The 23,789-nt window shown below is 44.9% G+C and overlaps 1 protein-coding gene and 1 pseudogene across 2 annotated transcripts in view; one reads left to right on the top strand and one right to left on the bottom strand.

Moving 5' to 3' along the window:
• Positions 1-23,115, bottom strand: part of LOC141201447 (uncharacterized) — a 93,563-nt pseudogene extending 70,448 nt beyond the window's left edge.
• The window catches only part of LOC141201473 (uncharacterized), a 323,215-nt gene that overhangs the window by 105,184 nt on the left and 194,242 nt on the right, over positions 1-23,789 (top strand). The gene's annotated exons all lie outside the window — the stretch shown is intronic.

The raw sequence follows: 23,789 nt of genomic DNA on the forward strand, positions 1-23,789 counted from the left end.
CTACCTGTGGAGAGCTAAACCAACTCTGCTGCATTTACACCAGCTCCAGACGACCTGCTCCGCAGCGGCGGCTCCATATAGCCGCATACCACAGGTGGCGTCACAAACTGTATATAAAGACTATAAATCCCCTGTAAATATTCCCCTTTTGACTGATCGCCCTGGGTCATGGACCGGGTCACCGCCACTGTGACATCTCCCCTAGCAACGACCGGCCCGGCACCGAGTACCCCACGGCCCAGGGGGCGCGTCACTTACCTGGAAGCACCTGCCAGTTACCAGTAGTGCCCACCAGCCTGTCTACCCGGAGCACCCGTCTGGCTATCTGCCGAATCAGCCTGCTTATCCGCTGTACCGGTCTGTTCCTGCCATCTGACCCATGGGAGTCACCTGCTCTAATACAAGGTTGGTCCCAGAGTGGCACCTGGTCCCCCTGCTCGGTCCCTCCCTGGTTCACGGAGTAGACTGAGACACCATGCGACCTTGGTCAGGAAGAGTAGGCACTTAGTCACGCCCCTCTGGTCCCTCCTTGCACCACAGCACAGAGGTTCCACCACCCGGACCCGTAACACAGCGCAAGCTGCTTTTCTGCTAAGCCACACTCAAGAGGCACAAATATCAGTTTTGTAGGCTACTATTGGTAGAAAAATTTAAGGATAGTAACACAGGTTGTTGACTGAAAGTAAGTGCAGGCCTGCCGGTCTGGGAGCCCTCCTGCTACAGGCAACACACATGAAGGAGACCCAACCACAAGTCTCCACATTTCTAAAAATTATTGCCATACACCACTAAAGTGGCATCAATTTCACCATAGTAGAAATAGTATAATGGGGCTCTGACACCCCTTCCACTACAGGCAACCCAGCAGACGGAGACCCAACTTGGAGTCTCCACATTTCAAAAAATTGGTAGTAACATCAGCAGCAGTAGCAACAGCAGGTACAGAAGGCACGACAAAGGTGTCACAGGCTGCAATAATGCGAGATCAATGCAGCACACTAAAAACTACACCATTGCCTAGTCTGCACAGTCTGCGATTGGGGTGCAAAAGTCATTGGAGATCCAGGACTTGTTCATCTTGATGAAGGTTAGGGGGTCTACACTTTCATGGGAAAGTCAGCTGCGCTTATCAGTCATGACACCACCAGCAGCGCTGAAGACACATTCTGAGAGAACGCTGGCTGCCGGGCATGACAAAACCTCCAAGGTGTGACAAGTGAGCTCAGGCCACTCTTCCATTTTTGAAGACCAAAATGCATAAGGGTCCAAACCCCTCTTATGACATTGATATTGAGATACTCCAGCACCATCCTCTCCAGTTGTTCATTATGCGTCAGACTTGTACTCTGTTCTGCTGGTGAACGAACTGGTCTAAAAAATGTGTGAAACAACTTACAGAAATTGCTTGTGCCACTTACCCCTGCTGCTGCTAATGTTTTTGCGTTGACAACTCGACGTTCCCAGGATTGGAAGTCTAGAACTGCGATGCACATTGTGTGCCTCACTGCTGTCTTGGGGAAAAGCACTCTTAAGATTGTCTACAAGTGTGTTTCGATACTCCAGCATGCATGCGTCCCTTTCTAGAGGAAAAAGCATCTGGTAAAATTTACTCTTGTATCGTGGATCTAAAGGAAGGGCAATGTCAGGATTCTGTTGCCCTTCTACAGTTTGACCACTAGTGGCCGCTATTGTTCACTTTAATATTGTGTTCACTCCTTACCACAAGAGACTGCTGTTGTGTTCTGCAATTGCCCTTTACTAAGATGGCGGATTCTGAATCTATGGAATCCATCTTGTTTCCTGTTTGGGCCTACTTAAAGCCACATGGATCTCTCACTCATTGCTTGAGTAGTGTGTCTTGTTATTAGCCTAGTTTCAGTCTCCAGATCTTGAACATTCTTACCCAGACTGATCTATTCACCCTGGATTGTATCCTGCAAACTCCTTGCTATCTCCAAGAACTTTTACTACCACTTGCTTGCTGTTCCTGCTGGTGCTCCTTTGGCCACTGGTTTCCAACAGTACTACGCCAGTATCGTAACAAGCAACCCAGTAGTCAGCATTATTTCTAATCCTAACAATACGGCCATCATGTTGCAGATAGTACAGCAAGAAAGCGCTCATGTGTCGGGCGCTTCCATGAGGTCCAAGTCAATGATGTGTTGGTGGCGGGGTAACACTCAAGCTTGCTTCCTCTGTCCCCTCCCACCAACCACGGACAACAGAGGGGGGGATCATTATCCTCTTCATCTCCTGACTGTTGCGTGCCCATCACCACTTCCTCCTCGTCCTCCTCCATTTGTTCCTCGGCTCCTGCACCTTCACTAACAGTTTGTCTGGTATCATGAGACCCCTCGATCACTGTAATCCACCCTCCCATGGCACCAGCTTGTGCGACGACAGTCCGGAACTTAGAAATATTGTTCTCCTTTACGCATCCTCCTCTTCCTGTGGGACCACCACCTCCTCCAGCAGACTATTCTATGTGTGCTTCAGCATGTAGATGACCAGAATAGTGATGCGGATGATGGCATAGTCAGCGCTAACCATTTCGAAACTGTGCAGAAGGGTGCAGAGGTCCTTCATCTGTGCCAACTCCCCAAGCGTAATTCGCACGTCCGTACTGCGTTGGCCTGGGCTATGCAAAATTACATACTTCACCAGGGCTTGTCGTAACATGTGCAGAGTTGAATTCCATCATATCGGCACATTGCATATCAACCGGTTAACCAGTAAGCTGAAAGACCTCTGTAATGATGCAAGTTGATGAACTGTGGGGTGCGAACTGCAAAAGTGAGAACACATTGACGTGCTTTCTGCAGCAGCACATCCAGGCTGGGATATTGGAGAAGAAATTGCTTTACCACCAGGTTGAGGACATGAGCCATGCATGGCAAATGTGTGAAGCTGCCCTGGCGTAGGGCCGCCACCAGGTTCACACCGTTATCACACACGGCCTTTCCTGGCTCCAAGGTCAGTGGAGACAGCCATTGCTCAACTCGGCCTGGATAGCTGTCCACAACTCTTGAGCTGTGTGACTGTGGTCTCCAAGGCATATTCATTTAAACACTGCCTGACTGGGGTTAGCCCTGGCTGCGCAGTACGGAGTTGAGGGTATTCTCTGTCCACTGTTGGAACCCGTGTCTCATTAAGGCATAGGTTTAAGGCACAGGTGGAGGCCCTAGAGGAGATGGAGGCCCTAGAGGAGATGGAGGAAGGAGAAGCAGTTTTAGATACAGAGGTTTGTCCGGCAAGACTTGGGTATTCCAAGACTTGTGGAGCAGTCCCTTTCCCACCTGCCCCCACAGTCTCACAGTGCCCAGTCATCAAGATGTAATGCCCCTGGCCATGCTTGCTCTTCCAGGTGTCAGTGGTGAAATGCACCCTGTCAGACTTAGATTTTTTCAAGGAACGTGTGATGTTCCTTGACGTATGGCCCAAGACATCTGTAGCGATGCAAGTCGATGACTCGCAGGGTGCCAATGGTGGAAGTGAGCACACAGTGACCATACTTTCTGCAGCAGTGCAGCCAGGACGGGAGAGTGGCAGAGAAATTGCTGTACCACCAGGTTGAGTACGTCAGCCATACGAGGCACATGTGTGAGGTTGCACTGGCGTAGAGCCGCCACCAGGTTCTCACAGTTATCGCACACGGGCTTCCCTGGAATGCAGGTCTCATAAAGGCACAGGTTGAGGGCGCAGTTGGAGGCCCTGGTGGAGGGGGAGGAGGCAGAAGCAGAGGATGTAGTGTTACATACAGAGGTTTGTCCCGCAAGCCTTGGGAATTCCAAGACTTGTGGAGCAGTCCCTTCCCCTTATGCCCCCACAGCCACCAGAGTCACCAGTGCCCAGTCAGCAAGATGTAACGCCACTGGCCATTCTTGCTCGTCCAGGCGTTTGTGGTGAAAGCATCCTGGCGGACATAGATTTCTTTCATGAAATCGGTGATGTTGTCTGCAACATGCTGGTGTAGCACAGGCACAGCTTTCTTAGAGTAGTAATGGTGATTGGGCAGCTGGTACTGGGGGACTGCGATGGCCATCAGCTTTAGGAAACCGTCTGTATCCACCAGTAAGAAAGGCAGCATTTCTGTAGCCAACAGATTGGAGATGGTGAAGTTCAAGCTCTTAGCTTTGGCATGTGTAGGAGGAAACAATCTTTTACCTGACTACAACTGCGGGACCGAGGACTGGCTGCTGTGCTGAGAGGGTGGAGTAGGGTGAACACGACAAACTGCTGGACTGTGAGTGAGGTGCAGGCAGAGATGTTATGGTGAATTGAGAAAGATGTGGTGTGCTTGGTGTCTGAGATCGGTCAAAAACAGCAGGCACGTCCACTTCCATAACAGCTGACGGGCTCTCACTCACCCCGACTGTACCGGATAAACAAGTGGAGGTTCTGCGGCCGGAGACTTGTGTGAGAACACTTGCCACGGTGATGGAGGAGGAAGAAGCAGCAGATGTGGTTGATGGGGCGGCCGGTGGTTGGCGAGGCCCGCTAGTCCGCATTTTAGCGTAGTGAGATTCTAACGCATGTTGATCGCACATGTGCCGGTTCATGCATATAGTAGTCAAATTATTGTAATTTTTGCCTCTACTGAATTGTTTTTTACAAAGTTGGCAGATAAAGTGAGTTTGGTCATCCTTTGCGGTCTCAAAAAAGGCCCAGGATAGCCAACCCTTCCGCCCCTGCAAACTGCAGACCCGTGACCACTGCTGGTCACAGCCAGAGTTGTGGCTGAGGATGCAGTGTTTGTCGTGATTGCACCACTCCGTGTCTGTGCCTGAAACTGCAACGTAATCTCCTCGTCTTCCTCCTCCTCCATCATCTCTGCTGAACTACTCAGCTGTGTGCCTCTGGGTTTACACCAATTAGGATCTAGAAGCTCATCATTATCCTTTCTATTCTCCCACTCCTCGCCCCGATAGTCACCCGCCTCCTCTTCCTGCCCTGACAGCACAGTACAGTCCATGTGCGCCTCAGGAATCTGAGTCTCATCAGGATCACCTCCACCCCCAGGGGTTAACGTCTGGTGACGAGGGCCTGGATTCTGCTTAGACCCTACTTCATTTGGCCCCGGATCCAACTGAAAAAAATTTGGGCATCGGTGCAGATGCTTTCCTCCTCTAAAGTCTTTAAATCTTTGGAGCAGACCTCTGATGCCCATGGAATTGAGTGTGTGAACAGCTCTGCAGACTCACCCATCTGTGGTTCCGCACAGTCAGTTGGATGGTTGGAGATTTGTGATGTGGGGGGAAACAAGGATAATTGGGGTGCCATCTCTGAGGATTGTACTGTGTGTGATGTTAAGGTGGAGGAAGAGGACACTTGATGCAGTGCTTGCCATCTATTGGAGCACATGCTCTTTCTGGCCCTGGTCTACAAAGCGCACCGCTGTGCGACTGCCAAAGAAAGGGAGTGGAGTAGTCCGTCCAGTAACAGAAGTTGTCAGTTGTCTTTGGATAGGACGAGCCGGTGTTTGTTCAGTAAAGCTTTCAGTAACATTACCACCTACCCCACATACACCTGGTACACCAAGCCTATTTCCCCTTCCACCATGACCTTGCTTTCCCCACTCATGTTGGATGTACCCTTCTCCTCTTTTAACCAGCTGTTTCACAACCCTAGACCCAGACCTGTCCGTCAACTGTCACTAGAATAACAATCAGTATTTATTTGCTGAGATAGTGTGGCTAGACCACAGAATTAGCACAAAAGATTTATATGCTGAAATGTGGAATCCTGGCTGGACCACACAATTAGCGCAAAGGATTTAGATGCTGAAATGTGCAATCCTGGCTGGACCACACAATTAGAGCTAAGGATTTAGAAGCTAAAATGTGGACTGCTGGCTGGACCACACAATTAGCACAAAGGATTGATCTGCTGAAATGTGTATTATTGGTGGGACCACACAACTAGTACAAAGGATTGATCTGCTGGAAGGCCGATTTGACACAATATCCTATCTATCTGAACGAGCTGACAAAATGCCACCTAGCGAACGATCTGACTATTTCCAGCAGCAGCCTCACTATGCTGTTACACTGACAAAATAGCGCCAAAGCCACATGTCTGCTTTTTATATGGTGAGGGACATGTGGCTTCGGTAGCCAGTGACACAAGACCTTGTTTCTGGACGTTGTGGATTGTTTCTGCACCCTGATTGGCTGCCGGAATCTCCACACATTAAGTTAATAAACAACAAAAAAAAAAGGATAACAGTCTGCCGCTCCTCTTCCCTCATCAAACATGTCATCCCCACACATCATACAGAACCACTATCCTAGACAAAGTCCTAACAAAAGCATTAGTGGAAACTCTATCATTTACCAAACTTTGGCCGAATTTTGCCGATTTTGAGGAAAATGCTCGGGGGTCCAAACATGAATCTGAATGTGCCATGTTCGCGTCGACTTTGAGATTGGCGAACGTTTTCCGAACAAGTTCACTCATCTTTACTTATAAACCCTTTCCTAATCTGTCTACATACTTCTTGTTGACCTCAAAACGGTTTGGCTTTTCACTTGACTGCCCTTCCGAGACGTGTAGTGCTGCTAGATATTGACCTTGGCTTCTCCAGCTTAGATGTCCACCTGCCTGACTTCTGTGTGTGACCCGGCTTTCTTCTTGACATTCAGCTGTAATCTGGCAACTCACAACTACATTACAATTGGAGACATGGTGCCTTTCTGCAGCAAATAAAATACCATTTAACCACTGAAACTTTGCTACCAAAATGCGTTAATCAAAAAAGGTGTAAAAAAAAGCTTTTTTTGTTATGCATCAAATCTATCAGTAAGTAAAATGCACGTCAATTAATTGTGTGATCAAACTCATAACATAATGAGCACAGGATCTGTGACTTCTCTGCATTTTGCGGTCACTACTCACCTGGGCGGTCATATGTAGGAATCTCCTCTTTACGAGGCTCATCACCCCTCACATATGTCTCTGTAGTATTAATATGGGTCAGATCTTCACCCTGAAACAAATATTGTAAAAGTCATAGAAAAATGATGACCAAAACCAACATGACAGCAGTAGTTATAGGAGACAAATAGCTGCCAATCTCCTGTATAAATCTAACCTCTCAGCTCCATATTAAAAATATGAAGGTATTTTACACTACAAAACTGGTGAAAATACCGTGATAAATTGGGGCCCTAATGGCTATGGCCAACTTTATTCCTGTTATCTCCACCATTGTGGGTGGGTATTTGGGTCAGATCTTAACCCTGAAACAAATACTGTAAAAGTCACAGACAGATGAGAAGTCACATTTACGATCAGCTCTAATCCTGCCATCTCCACCGTTCTCATTACACAAGTAGAAACCATATAATACTGGTGGATAAAACAAGACTGAACACAAGACCTTCACAGCCATCTACACATCATAGGGGGGATCTCATGACACCTTCTCTCCATCTACCTGATGATCCTGAAGAACATTGGGATCTTCTTGTTTACAGTCCTGTGGAAGAAGAGGACAGGGACATCTCTCTGGTGTTGTCCTCTTACTGGATAGATCTGGAGGAAACACATACAGGGACTGAATTCATTCTTTACATACAGACAATTATAGGCCGTGTGTGTTTAGTCCTGTCTATTACCTGGTGATGTGAGGGGCTGGGGAACCTCCATCATGACGTCCTTGTACAGATCTTTGTGTCCTTCTAAATACTCCCACTCCTCCATGGAGAAATAGACAGCAACATCCTGACACCTTATAGGAACCTGACACATACAATGATACCATCATCCCCCCAATCCCTTCATAGCGTTACTGTATAATGTCCCAGCATTCCCAGCAGTGTCACCTCTCCATTCAGCAGCTCAATCATCTTGTAGGTGAGTTCTAGGATCTTTTGGTCATTGATGTCCTCATTTATCAGGGGGTGAGGTGGAGGCCCCGTGATTGGGCTCAGAGGTCTTCCCCATCCCTCAGAGACAGGGTCCTGACAGCACTCACTAGAGGTCTTCTTCACTACTGTGTAATCCTGGTTATGGAGAGACACATTAATAAATCTCACTCCAGACATTTCCCGAGTACTCACCTCTCCAGTTCTGTCCATCTGTTATTCCCATAGATAAGAATGATGTAATGTGACGTCATCAGAATCTCTCACCTCTCCAGTAAGCCGGAAGAGGATCTCTAGGGTGAGGTGTAATATCCTCTCCGCCATCTTCTTCTTGTCTTTATCCATCCACTAAGGTTTAAGGTAAATTTTCTAGAAGATGGAAGATAATGATGAACAACTCGCTGTTCACACGTTCAGTTTTTTCAGCTTCTTTTAACCCTTTCAGGTTTCTAAAACAGTTAGAAGAAGTGACCTGAAACAGCAGATAAGACCCCAAAGTCCTGTCAGGCGGCGTTCTGCTCTGAGGCCTGAGACGGGTGTTATAGTGGGATCACAGGACTCCGTCTGTTATTAGGGAGATTCACATTAACGAGAAAAGGAAAAGGATCGTTCCGTAATGGCCTCAATGTGCTGCGTGTGATCGAGGGAGCGGCTGCTGGAGGATCCTTCATTACATGAAGAACACGAGAAGAAAACGACATCCAAGAGACCGAACCCGAATCCTGCGAGAGAGTAATGGAGACGGTACCGACCTCCACCTGCAGAGCCACCACCACATATATGGCTGCTCTGTGCGCACAGGACCTGTGATGAGGTCACAGGAGGGGAGGAGTCAGGGGTCACATGATCAGGGGCCTCAGTGGATGCAGGACTCTGCTGTGCTGGTTGTCATGGTGCTGGATGAGCTGAAGTTCATGTGTGGGGTCAGGAGGGGTTTACAGTGTGGATGTAGCAGAGCCGCGTGTGTACGAGGTGTACGGAGCGGAGCCGTGTGTGCACGAGGTGTACGGAGCGGAGCCGCGTGTGTACGAGGTGTATGGAGCGGAGCCGCTTGTGTACGAGGTGTACGGAGCGGAGCCGCGTGTGTAAGAGGTGTACGGAGCCGAGCCGCGCGTGTACGAGGTGTACGGAGCGGAGCCTTGTGTGTACGAGGTGTACGGAGCGGAGCCGTGTCTGTACAAGGTGTAAGGAGCGGATCCGCGCGTGTACGAGGTGTACGGAGTGGAGCCACGCGTGTACGAGGTGTACGGAGCGGAGCCACGTGTGTACGAGGTGTACGGAGCGGAGCCACGTGTGTACGAGGTGTACGGAGCGGAGCCACGTGTGTACGAGATGTACAGAGCGGAGCCGTGTGTGTACGAGGTGTGCGGAACAGAGCCGCGTGTGTACGAGGTGTACAGATTAATACTTATTAATCCACAAAGCTGTAAATATCCTAGAAATCAAGACTGAGGGGCTTTTATTTGTTTCTTCACCTTGACCATGAAGCTTCTAATCAATATATCCCGATTTATCTATCTGCATCCTCTGAATAGAGCGACTTCTGTGTCACTAAGACGAATGATGATGGAAGTGTATGTGCATGAAGGAAGTGTGGCAAGACGACTCGCTCGGCTCTCCTGGAGGCAGACTCAGGACACACGTTCTCAGGTTTCCTTTATGCTGGTTTATTATCAGCCATAAACTCATGCAGGTTTCACGGGAAAAACAAACATGACCCCTCTGGGTTAAACGAAAAAAAACAAAAAACAAAGTATAACTCAGTCCATAGATGAGCGGGTTCCGCCCGCTCTCAGTAGCATAAACTGCACTGCTAAAGTCCATGTGAAAAGCTCTGCAGCTTCCACAATACTGTCTGGAGACTTCCCTCTCCAGACCACACTCCAGAGAAAAAAAAAGGGACTGAGCTTTTACACATTGCTCAGCCACACCCTGAGGGGAGGTAGGGGGAATGGCGTCCCACCCTCTTTGCCATTCCCATAAAACCGCACACCCTTTAACAGAGTAAGCCTACCAGCATATAACACGCTGGCAGAAAAAATAAAGTAGGTCTTAGTTCACACAGGAGAGCATCCTGAGTGACACATACCTCCCCTCACATATAAAACCAGTGACACTGTCACAGAAGCTATCAGTTTCTATGCACCTTCATTTACCTCACTATGGCTGTATACATGTTTGTATGTATTTCAGTCATAAACACCTTGCTCGGTCTAAGATGATGTGATGTGGCTTCCGGACACATAGTTGATGGGAGGTATGTATCACAGAGGTGGTAGTCCTCTGTGATGTAAACCTGGAGTATTGCTCTAGCGCACATAGTACTAAGAAGCTTGTTCTGTGCTTCTAGACCAGGGTTTTAAGGGCAGCTTGAGAGATGGGTAGGCCTGGCTGCCCACATACCCACCCGTGGGTGTGGTCCATAGGGTAAAATGGAGTCTGTTTGTTTTGACACGTGGTCTGTGTGTGTGGAGGTAAGAAGTCCTCCTGTGTGTTATCTCCAAACTGAGCCGGTGTACTGGATACTATCCAGCTTGTCTGATCTGGACTGTCTCTAAAGTGCCATTGTTGGAACTGTTTACTTTGTTTTGCCTGCATTGAAAGGCCATTTATTTTGCTATGCTTGTGATGTGGTTTATGAAGAACCAATAACCCAGCAAGGACATATAAATGGAAAAGGTTCCCGTGTTGCTTCACCACGCACCCAAGTGAGTAGCATTCCCACAATTGGTGTTAGAAATACGGGCAGCGTTCCCAGGGAACACGTGTGACTGCTACAGAGGTCCTGCATGCCCTGGGCGAAGGCGGCCATAAGCCAGCAAATAGCGTCAGATAGCATGGAGAACCTAGTGAAACACCTGGTACAAGCCCAGCTGTAGCAGCAGTACCAACAACAGCTGGCGCAACAGGAGACAAATAAGCTGCTTTTTCAACAGAGGTTCGTGGCATGGCGGCAGATTCGACTCAAAGGTCAGCTGATGATTTTCCCATCCTGAAGGCGGTAAGGAGAGCCCTACAGAAAATGACCAAGGGTGATGACATACAGACCTTTTTGACCATTTTTGAAAGGGTCGCTGAGAGGGAGAAACTCTAGCCAGAGCAATGGAAGGAAGTGCTGGTGCCATACTTAACGGGGGAGCTCCAGAAGACCTACTATGACTTAGCCTTAAAAGACGCGCTTGAGAGTGACAATGTCAGGTTACAACGGGTCCACCGCTGGGCATATCACAGTGACAAACCCCCTCGCTACCAAATGTTTGATTTGCTGAACCACGTCCAAAAATGGTTGCAGGCAAAGTCCTCTACCCCTGCGCAGATGGTTGAGCAAGTGGTAATGTACTAGTTTGTGCACTCCTTTCCGAGGCCAATACAGACTTGGGTTGCCCAGGGTGATCCCCGGAATGCCAATGACCTGGTCAGACTGTTCAAAAGATATCAGGGGGTTGATGGTTCCTTGGGGAGGCAACCTACTCCACACTGGGGGTCCCAACAGGGATCGGAGACCCAAAAAGGGGTGGGGTGTCCATGGTCGAAAGGGTCAGTGCAGGGTATGCCAAAGGTCCCAGCTGGCAATATTATATGCTGGAAATGTCACGGCCCAGGCCATATAGCCCCATGTAGTCCCCTGACCTCCAAGCAGATGGACTGTAGCCTGGGTCACCACTGTTCATACTATGTGTATCCAGATTGCAGTGCGAACTTTCCACACAACAAGGGGCCACAAGCTTGTCCTTTAATGGGGAATGGTCAGCAAGTGCCTGGACTGCTAGGCTCAGGAAGTTTGGTGACCCTTGTGAGGGCCACATTTCCTCTCCAGCTTATCCCTGGGAAGAAGGTTGACGTCAATTGCTTTCACGAGGATGCTAAAGACTATCCAGTGGCCAGAGTGGACATTGAAATGCGCCCAGATACTGAGTCTCACGAGATTGGCATGGTCTAGGACTTTCTGCACCCCATTATTATAGGTCAGGACTTTTGTTTGTTTTAGGACTTTTGAGGGAGGGTGACAGTGCTCGATTAAGAGACGGGTGTGACACGCTGAGGGGAGGAATCATGACACCTAACATTTAATTAATTTTCCTTGATGGTAAACATGTAAACTTTTTGTCACTCGGCCTATAGGTGACCCCTCACCAGGTGGGACTATATCTTTTGATCTTCCAACAAATACGACTAGATCTGCAGTGGACTATTTACTATGAATTGTATCTGATCACTCCTCATTGTGGCCAGAGGCTAGAAATCTACTCTCTTAGCCTCGGGAATGGTCATCCCTTTTTGGTAAACTATTATATTCTTTGTCACTCTAAGCTCATAAACACTAAGATCATAAAAAGGCTATGATCAAACATGTTGCATTTTTCAGCGTTTTTTGCTGCAGATTTTTATGCAAATTTTCAGCTGCGTTTTGCAGCACCAGCAAAGTCTATGAGAAACCAGAATACTCTGTGTTACGCATCATGGTTTATTTTTGTTGCGTATTTTGTGCCTTGGTTGAGTTTTTGGAAAATAGAGCATGTCACTTCTTTCAGCGTTTTTTCACCCATAGGAAGTAATGGGTGGTGAAAAAACGCACCAAAATTTGCATCAGCGTTTTTTCTGCGTTTTTGATGGCAAAATAGAATGGGGTCTTTTTTTTCACAGAACTTTATGTACATGAATAAATAAAGACAGAAGGACAGTGAAAAAAATGCTGAAAAAAAGGCACAAAAACACATAAAAAAAGCAACAAAACCTGTGTTTTTGACGCAGCTGATTTCCTGCCAGAGATTAGGTTTTGCTGCAAATTTGTGATGCTGAAAAACCCAACATGTGTGAACATAGCCTAAAACTACTGAGTCCTGTGTTGGAAAATCACTTGCAGATGAGGATCTTATTGTAATAATGTGCAATTGTATGTTCAGGAGAATTAAACTAGGAGAGTCACTTGTATAAAAGGATCTGGGTGTAATAATGTGCAGTCATCGTATGTTCAGGGAAATTATACTAGAAGAGTCACTTATAGAGAAGGATCTGGGTGTAATAATGTGCAGTCATCGTATGTTCAGGGGAGTTAAACTAGGTGTCAGGATTTCTGTTGCCCTTCCACAGTTTGACCACTAGTGGCCGCTATTGTTCACTTTAAAAATTGTGCTGCAGTTTCACTCCTTACCACTGGAGGCTGCTGTTATGTTTTTCAATTGCCCTTTACCAAGATGGTGGATTCTGAATCTATGGAATCCATCTTGTTTCCTGTTTGGGCCTACTTAAAGCCACATGGAACTCTCACTCATTGCTTGAGTATTGTGTCTAGCTGTTAGCCTAGTTTCAGTCTCCATCTACGGATTGTTTCCTACAACTCCTGTTGCTAACTCCAAGAACTTCTAGAACCGCTTGCTATTCCTGCTTGTGCTCGTTCGGCCACTGGTTTCCAGCAGTACTATGCTAGTATCGTAAAAGGATACTCAAGCCTTCATCATGGATGCCGCCGAGGGAGGAAAATTGGAGGTTTGTGTATATAAGATGAACTGTTTGCTTACCAACATCTATGCAGATATGCAAACACTAAAAACAAAAGTCACGACATTTGAAAATCAGACAACTCATAATGTTAACATTTTTGGACAAGCTACACAGGATCTACAGAATATTGTGCAAGATGTAAGCAATAAGATTGCACTGCAGTCTGAACAGATCCTTCAGTTACAAAATAAACTTATTGCTCTGGCCCCTCCACCCACTCTTCTGCTTCCACCTTCCAGGTTTGGTGGAGACCATGATAAATTTTGTGCATTCATCAATCAGTGCAGATTGTACTTTGGTGCACACCCTGCTCACTTCCAGACAGATCAAAAGTATTGTGTATAACTATGCTACTGACACATAAAGCATTGGCCTGGGCCAGCTCCCTCATTGAAACGTATGATGATCGACGTAATAATCTGCAGGCTTTTCTAGCAGCCATGAGACAGGTGTTTGATGACCCTAATCATTGTGCAACAGCTTAATCTACACTGATGGTGCTACATCAGGGTAAACCATCTGCTGCGGAGTACACTACAGAATTCAGATGGTGGGTGATTGATACTGAATGAAATAATGCTGCATAATTATCTTTTTATTAAGAACGGACTCTCCAGCGCACTCAAAGATGAACTAGCCCGGGCCGATGCTCCCACCAATTTTGATGACTTCATGCACAATCGTATTCGTATAGACAACCGATTATCAGAGAGAAGATTGGAAAAGTGGAATTCAAACTGCTCCCGCAACAATAATCGTTATCCACCTGCATTAACCACCAGTCCCACAGACTTTGAGATAAAGAGTCCTCACATATCTGAAGTTGAATCCATGCAGTTCGCCAGCCTGTTAAAACGTGAAAGTGCTGAGAGAAAAGAACGGAGACTTCGGAAAAATCAGTGTTTTTATTGTGGCAAGACTGACCACTTTCTGGTCAATTGTCCTTCTCGACTACGTAAAACAGTGGCAGTTGTAGCGGAAGAATCAGTCTTGTCTGAACGGGCGCCTCCAGTGAATGCTGTCATCCATTCAATTTTCTCTATTGCACTCAAAATTAATAAAAAAAAATAAGGACTCTCATTGCTTCATTTCTATCAAGTTTCTACCCTAGTTGATTCAAGCGCAGAAATTTTATGGACATCTCTTTCGCAAAGGAACATGTGGTAAAAATTCAAAACAGACTTTCATCTATTATCATGGAAACTGTTGATGGATCTCCACTAAATTCGCAACCAGTGAATCAAGAGACTGAACCCTTAGAGATAGTTATGGAACCTAATCACCATGAGGTTTTATCTTTCCTACTAATCTCATCTCCATATTTTCCAATAATCCTGGGGTTGCCATGGCTTCAGACTCGAAATCCCACAATCAATTGGGGAACCAAAGAAGTGTTTTTTGTACCATCTGCTGTACACTCCCCACAGGCTTCACCAAATAAAGTTGTAAAGGATCCTGAACAATCTTCTAAATTACCATCCATTTTGTAAGGAATTTGTTGATGTAGGTGATAAGAAAAATGCAGACAAACTCCCTTCTCATCGGCCATATGATTGTCCAATTGATCTATTGCCTGGAGCAGCAATACCCTTTGGAAGCATTTACCCACTAGCAGAGCAGGAATTTAAAACACTCAAGGAGTACATTGATGAAAATGTAGCTAAAGGGTTTATTCGTCCATCTTCATCACCAGCAGGTGCACCTATATTTTTTGTCAAAAAGAAAGATGGTTCCTTAAGACCAAGTTCCTTATCTTCTGCATTCTATCCCCAATCTAATGGTCAGACTGAACGCACAAACCAAACCTTAGAGCAATATCTCAGATACTAGATTTGTCATCTCCAGGATGACTGGGTTGATTAGAGAATTTAATAAAACTACTGTAAAGAATCATTACCCCCTGCCTTTGATCCCTGAGTTGCTGGACAGAGTTCGTCATGCAAAGTTGTTATCTAGAAGGAGAGGCTCAACAAATTGTTGTTCTAACTGACCATCGTAACCTTTAAGTTAGCAGATCTGCCAAATGTTTGCCCCCCCCCCTCCAGGCTCGATGGAGCCTCTTTCTTAACAGATTCAACTTTGTTATCTTTTACAGACCTGACCCCCGTAAGGTAAGGCAGATGCTTTATCTAGGATCTTCTCCAAAGACTTGCTGGAAGATATATTCGGGAAGCATATGAAACAGACTCAATTCTTCTACATCCACCAGATGATATATTTCTTACCTTTCAAAATAAAGTATGGAGTCATAATCTTTGCATCTATGTTCCAGAAACTGTGAGACTTAAAGTATTAAAACTAATCCATGACTCTAAGTTAGCAGGACACAAAGGAATTAAAAAACACAAGAATTTCTTTCTTGTTTTTTTTGGTGGTCCAATTGCCAAAAAGGTGTTAAACAATATGTATCTTCCTGTAGCACCTGTGCTATGTATAAAACTCCCGCATATCACCAATGGGATTACTGCAGCCTCTGAAAACGTCATTTTGTCCTTGGGGCTCTATATCTATGGACTTTATTGTGGAACTACCAGTTTCAAAAGCAAAGAGTTCAATCCTAGTAGTGGTGGACCGACTCACCAAAGCAGCACATTTTGTCCTGCTCTGGTTTACCATCTGCTAAAGAGACTGCTGATCTTATAATTCAATATGTGTTTAGTCTTCATGGGGTTCCAGACGAATTTTTGTGCAGCATTGGACATTGATGTCAGTATATCTTCTGCATTCCATCCCCAATCTAATGGTCAGACTGAACGCACAAACCAAACCTTAGGGCAATATATCAGATACTACATTTGTCATCTCCAGGATGACTAGGTAGATTTGCTTCCTATGGCAGAATTTTCATACAACAATTCGCAAAATGCTTAGACCAAACAAACACCGTTCTTCGCAAATTCTCGGTACCATCCAAGTATCCTTCCTAATTTTCCAAGAGAAACGCCTATCCCTACTATCAATGACAGAATACAATCCCTGCAATAGAATCTGGAAATACTAAAAGACACTTTAAGAATTGACCAGGAGAAACATAAGGAAGCAGCAGATAAATCTCGCAGACCTTCTCCAAGCTTCCAAGTATAAAGTATGGATTTCCACCAAGAATTTGAAACTCCATATACCCTCACCAAAACTGGGTCAAAAATGTATTGGTCCATTTAAAATAATTGGATAAGTTAGCTCAGTAGCTTTCCGCCTTCAACTTCCCAGAACAATGAAGATACATCCAGTGTTCCATGTCTCCTTACTAAAGCCATTTGTTCCAAATCCTTTTCCAGGGCGTTGTCTGCCTCCTAATCCTATTGAAGTGGATCGGCAAGAACATTACACAGTTGAAAAGGTCCTGAATTCCAGAATATTCAGAAACAAGTTGCAGTACTTAATATAGTGGCAAAGGTACGGCCCTGAAGATAACTCCTGGGGACCTGTTGAAAATCTCAGTGCTCCTCGACTGCTTATGTCCGGAGCATTTTCCGTTTCTGAGTTTTCGCTTTTTGCTCCCCTTCTTCCCAGAGCCATAGCCTCTTTACTTTTTGGTCAATATGGCCATGTGAGGGCTTATTTTTTGCAGGACGAGTTGTACTTTTAAAATCCATTACTAGTTTTACCATATCATGTACTGGAAAACGGGAAAAAAATTCCAAGAAAGATGAAATTGCAAAAAAAATGCAATTCCACAGTTGTTTTTTCTTTCCCATGTTTAATGATTGCTAAAACTGACCTGCGATTATTATTCTCCAGGTCATTCCGAGTTCGTAGACACCAAACATGTATAGGTTCTTTTTTATTTAAGTGGTGAAAACAAATTCCAAAGTTTGCTAAAAATAAATAAATAAATAAATAAATAAATAAATGACGCCATTTTCAAAGACCCGTAGCGTCTAAATTTTTCGTGATCTGGGGCCAAGTGAAGGCTTATTTTTTGCGCGCCGGGCTGACGTTTTTATTGACACCATTTTGGGGTAGATCGAATGTTTTGATCGCCCATTATTGCATTTTATTGCAATGTTGGAGCGACCAATAAAACGTAATTCTGGCGTTTGGAATTTTTTTCACGTTACGCCGTTTACCGATTGGATTATTTTTTTATATTGATAGATCGGGCAATTCTGAACGCGGCGATACCAAAAATGTGTATGTGGGGTTTATTTTTTATTATTTTAATTTGAATGGGACAAAAGGGGGGTGATTTAAACTTTTATATTTTTTAATTTTTTTTTTATATTTCAAACATTTTTTACACTTTTTGCATGCTTCTCTAGTCTCCATAGGAGACTACAGAAGCAGCAACTGTCCGATCGCTTCTGCTACATAGAGGTGATGAGCAGATCACCTCTATGTAGCAGAAATGCTCCTGTGCTATGAGCTCCGACCACTAGATGGCGCTCATAGCAATCTTTACATGACAACCACTGGGGTCTACGGGAAAGACCCAGGGTTGTCATGCCCTCCCATCAGTGACCCGCGATCACGTGACGGGGTCACCGATGGGCGGAGTAAGTGATGTGCTTCCGGCGCTGCGCTGTTAAATGCCGCTGTCAGAGATTGACAGCGGCATTTAACTAGTTAACAGCTGCGGGTGGATCGCGATTCCACCCGCGGCTGTTGCGGGCACATGTCAGCTGTAATAATCAGCTGACATTTGCTCGGTTCAGTGCGGGCTCAGCGATGGAGCCCCCGCTGAACCGACCTTTCCGATGTGGTGCGTACTATTACTGACCACGTCGAAAAGGGGTTACAGAGTTTCACAAAAAATACCCACATACATCAAGCCAAGCATCATTCGGAGGCCGCTGTTGAAAGGGGGACTAATGTCAGGATTTCTGTTGACCTTCTACAGTTTAACCACTAGTGGCCGCTATTGTTCTTTTTAATAATTGTACTGCAGTTTCACTCCTTACCACTGGAGGCTGCTTTTGTGTTTGACAATTCCCCTTTACCAAGATTGCGGATTCTGAATCTATGGAATCCATCTTGTTTCCTGTTTGGGCCTACTAAAAGCCACATGGATCTTTCACTCATTGCTTTAGTATTGTGTCTAGCTGTTAGCCTAGTTTCAGGCTCCAGCTCCTGAAAAGTCTTACCCAGACTATTGTAATTCTTCTACGGATTGTTTCCTACAACTCCTTCCTATCTCCAAGAACTTCTATTACCAGTTGCTGTTCCTGCTTGTGCTCCTTCGGCCACAACAGACAGTCCCAGTAATATTAGTAGTAATGGATGGGGTAATATAGAGGTAACACGTGCCATGTCATCTGCCAGTGACAATTAGAGAGGCTGTAACACAAATATCCTTAGTATAGTAATATCAAAATGCAGCTTTTTGCTATTTGCGTTAAAGGGTTGGATATGGTCCTGGGAAACCTTAGAGTGTCATGGCTTTTCCGGGGAAATGGAGAGTTTGGCGTATTTTCATGTGTTAACTAATCGATTAGGTAGAAAATAATTTTTTTGGCTGATTTGGACTGCCATATATGGAGATATACAGATCAAAGTCTGGGAGCATCTGATCACTGCCTGCACCCCACACAGTGAATTGATGTAGGTTATCTGATGGAGAGCAGACATGGAGACTGTATACACAGTAATGAACAGATAGCTGTCACTGTTGGATAACTATTTGGACCAGCAGATGTGTCCCTGTAGGCCTCCACTGGCACATAGGTATTAAACGCAGGGGCTGGGGGTTTTCATCTTGAGCAGCTTCTCTGTCCCAGCTGTTTGTTTTATGTATGACTTTTTGTTATTGCTTAATTTGTAACTTTTTAAAAAAGCACTGTGCTTCTTTTGGATGTTAAATCTAACATTTAATAAGTTTGTTTTTCGTTGCTTTAAACACACCAACAATCTCGGGGAGAGAAAATAGCTTGGTTGTGTTGCCTGGTAGCCAGAGTGCAAGTAGTAAACTGTTCAGGAGCTTGGGAAAGCTGGATGTGCATGTATACCAATGTCTTGCCCAGTAAAGGCATCTTTCTGGCGTTGTAAAATGGCTAGTGGTGGACGTGTATGGTGCCCAGGGCAATAGCTGTGGGCAAGCTGCTACTTCTCTAAGCCCTAGCACCTCACAAAGTGTCCAGTCCATATGTAGTGTGCTGTGAAGTTTCTTTTGCGATCACATGTAGGACAGAGGCCTTCGCTGTATCCACGTCCTTAGGTCCAGGATCAGCCGCATACACATCAGGGGACAACCGGTTCATTATAAACAAGTACAACTTTACTGGACAGTTCAGATACAACAGTCTATAACACGCAGTTTCGGGAACAGCACCCTCCAGTTTCATCAACATAATACATTTCAAGCTTTTGCTTACGTTCAGCTCAGACTATCCCTATGCTTGATCTTCCTGTTAGCCCCAGAGATTTCCCATCTGGCACCACAGCACTCCCGAGATCTGTTACATTATTTCCCTCTCACATTTCCCAGTCCGGCTTCCTATGTATGAAAGGGATTAAGGCACACTTCTCAGTGCCTAGTTCGGCTGTAGGCCCCATACGTTACAGGAATTTTTGCAGAAAATTTGGTACGGCCTCATGCTGCCAGAATGATATCGTGCCCCCAGCCCACTGCAGCTTGAACCTCAACTTGACACAAACCTCACACTTTCTCTGTCTAACTAAACCAGGAAGTAATTCCCGTTTTTGCTTGACCCACCCCCTCCAATGCTGGGCTGGTCCCAAACATTTAACTGTATCCTAACCTATACCTATATCTTGCACACTATTAGCCCCACCACCGCCTATCTGCTCTAATGGTCTTATTTATCACTAGCTAAGCCCTAAACTATGTTCCTCACTTTCCCTACCCCTGAGCTGAGTGTACCAAGTTACCTTATGCATCACGAATACAGTATCCACACAGCAGTATCGGTACCTATAACACTATGCATTTTACATTACACCATAAAAACACAATACAGCCGCATGTTAGTATTCACACTACAATTGTCTTCAGGGGCAGTCTCTGTCACACCCTTAAAGCAGCGTTAAGGGTGGTGTGGATGTGTGGACCATCTGGGGGGGGCGCTTAGCGCACTGTTGACCCATTTCCATAGATGAGTGGACGAATGAGTGGAAGCAGAGTCCCCCTTTGCGGTTACATCCGAGGAACGCGCGTTGTGCTTGAGTGGAGTTTGTGACAAACTGGTGGCAGCGATAGTGGTTTTCATGACATGAACTAATGGAAAATTCGCTCATCTCTATTTCCTAATCATGATTTAGTTCTGAAAATAATTTCTCTTTCTCTTCTAAAACTTTGACTTTAATTTGAATGTAACCGTTAGATTTTTTTTTCTTTGTAAAATTTGGCAATAAAATTATTTTAATAAATAAGGTATTGCTATATCCCTATGTCAGAAAAATATTAAGAAAATATTAAGAATTTCTCCCTCCCAGACCCCTCTTCATCCCCCCGTTCTCTATAGTGTTTGGCATAGGAGAGGAGCTGGCACTCCACGCAGCTGTCCCCATGCAAATTAAGCCCACACAGGAGAAATAGCTTGTAGACAAATGCTAGCACAAAGGGTTCTACCAAACCCAATTAACACAGGCTAGCGATAAATCTACATCTAGCTGAGAAGGTTGTATTCCCAGAGCTTCAAAGGAAATTCAACAGAAATCTTTAGCCGGGCCGGCGCCGACATGGAATATGGAATATCTAAAGTTCTATACCTCCAATAATTACGGGACCTATATTTTAAGTGACAGGGTCAACCAAGGAACAATATGCTTATTTTTCAGTTGCTGTGAGCCCCTCCGTGGAGCAGTGGCGCAAAAGTAACAAAATAGCAGACTGCAACTATGTCATGTGTGGTCTCTAAAGAAAGGCAAATTCATAATGGAAATTATGGCGTCGTTTGCAAGCTTCCGCAATCAACGAGCGATAATTTACCCCAGAAGTTAGCGATTTTAATAAAAATGTGAAGACTGGAGCCCAGCTCACATGATGTCAGCAGAGGAGGTGTGTGGGCCGGCCTCCAACCTTCGGCATAAAAGACCCCACTGAGGATGGATCCGGATTCATTGCCAGGGGGTATAGAGACTATAAGCAATGGATCCCTTTCGATAACAGTCAAGGTAATAAGTGGGGTGCCCCCCCTCCAGCTACACTGAATCGTCTTTGCGATCTTATAGTAAGTCTTCCTTAATCCTTATTATTTTGTGTAACTGCATATGTATTGTATTGTCTCCATTTGTAAAATCTTGTATATTTTTCATAAACACTGCCCTTTTGAATTAATTATAAAATTTAATAGTCCTGTTTCTTTTGCTCTGTAATCGTTCCCTCCCCCGAAGCCATACGCTACCAGAACACAGGCGTCCGACCAGGCCTGTATTATATTTCAAACTCGGTCAGTGGTGGCAGCGAATTTAAAAAAATAAGTGGGTTATCGTGAAGATGGCAGTAACCATACTCGGCGTATACACATATTCCGTGGGTTGGAATCTGGAGGTGTGCACGCCATACGCTCACTGGGCGCTTGCCGATACCTACGTAGTGAGTAATCGGGGTTGTGTGCTCGCGAATCCCTGCTCAATGCTGACAATGTGATGGCAGCGGTGGAATATTGTTTGATCTCCCCAGTTTCGTCCCTGTCGTTCCCTGACAAATTGTTGGCAGCGGTGGGATATTGTGTGATCTCCCCAGTGTCGTCTCTGACACCTTACATGAATTTTTAGATGATGAAGAAGATATGATTCCCGAGAAGAATGTTTCCCACATTCTGAACATTAAAATGGTTCCTTCCCTGTATGAGTTCTCTGATGTGCAACAAGTTTTGACTTCCAACCATAACATTTCCTACATTCTGGACATGAATATGGCTTCTCTCCAGTGTGAGTTCTTTGATGTTTAAGAAGATCTGATTTGTAGATAAAACATTTCCCACATTCTGAACATGCATATGGCTTCTCTCCTGTGTGAATTCTTTGATGTTTACGAAGATCTGGTTTCTGGATAAAACATTTCCCACATTCTAAACACGAATATGGCTTCTCCCCTGTATGACTTCTGTAATGTATAAGCAAATTTGACGTATGGTAAAAACATTTCCCACATTCAGAACAAGAAAATGGCTTCTCCCCTGTGTGAATTCGCTGACGCATGAGGAAATGTGATTTCTGGTTGAAACATTTCCCACATTCTGGGCATGAATATGGCTTCTCCCCTGTGTGAATTCTTTCATGTTTAAGAAGGTCTTGTCTCTGGATAAAACATTTCCCACATTCTGAACATGAATATGGCTTCTCCCCTGTGTGACTTCTGAAATGTGTATGTAAATTTGACTTATGGTTAAAACATTTCCCACATTCTGAACATGAAAACGGCTTTTCTCCTGTGTGAATTCTCTGATGTGTAAGCAATTTAGATTTATGTTCAAAACATTTCCCACATTCTGAACAGGATAATGGTTTCTTCCCTGTGGGAATTATTTGATGTTCGACATCCCTTCTCTGGCTTTCATTTTGCTTAACAGTCTGTGATGAATCCAAGTAGATGATGGATTGAAAAGGCTCAGATGACTGATTTCTGCTCTGAAGGGCTGGAGGTATAGCTGGAATAATGGCACGCTTTTCATGGGTATCTGGTTTGACACCACAGTCATCTGCCAAGAATAAATCTGATTTTATTATTTTTCAATATCAATGCCTTATATTTTATAACATTTCTCTATACATAATTCTATACAAATCAAAGTATAATGAAACTATGACCTAAGCCAATCTTGAGCCATCTGTTCACAAATCCCATGGTACTGAACCCCTAACATCCAAGCGACAAACATAATACATACAGGCAGAAACATTTGAGGCAATAAAGGGAGGATTAAAAATAAGCTTTATTACATTACAATCTACAGATAAAAATACACGCCATAAAAACATGTAAGATCGGGTATTCCCATCTCCGAGAAACTATCCCAGTATGTAGTAGGTGTAATAATATTAGCAATTATCTCCAATTAGAAATGTAGTATAGTTCTTCTGATGTTGCTTACGCCATTTGCAGGCCATTGCAGTAGCTTAGGTATCCATTTTTACTACCACTCATACAGTGACAGTTAGGTATCCATGCTTATGACCACTAGCAACTAAGTTACTGCAATACCGTGCACATGGGGTAAGCGACATTGAGAATCAGAACTATACTACATTTCTAATATTTCTATTTCTATTATTACACCTACTATATTTTGGAATAGGATTTTGGAGGTGAGAATACCCCTTTAAGGCTGTATGCTTAGGACTTATCCAGGGCTCATCCAGATGCCCCATTCCATTGTCTTGTGATTACATTTAGGCTGTGTGCCCACGTAGCGTTTTTCAAGCGTATATGCTGCGGAATTTCCGCAGCGTAAACGCTTGAAAAACGCATGTATATCCGCACCCCATGGTCCCCAATGGCATTCCGCAATGTCAATGCCC

Source organism: Phyllobates terribilis, unplaced genomic scaffold (assembly GCF_046119375.1).
Source record: "Phyllobates terribilis strain yellow unplaced genomic scaffold, ASM4611937v1 Scaffold_116__1_contigs__length_5312468, whole genome shotgun sequence".
Taxonomy (NCBI): Eukaryota; Metazoa; Chordata; class Amphibia; order Anura; family Dendrobatidae; genus Phyllobates; species Phyllobates terribilis.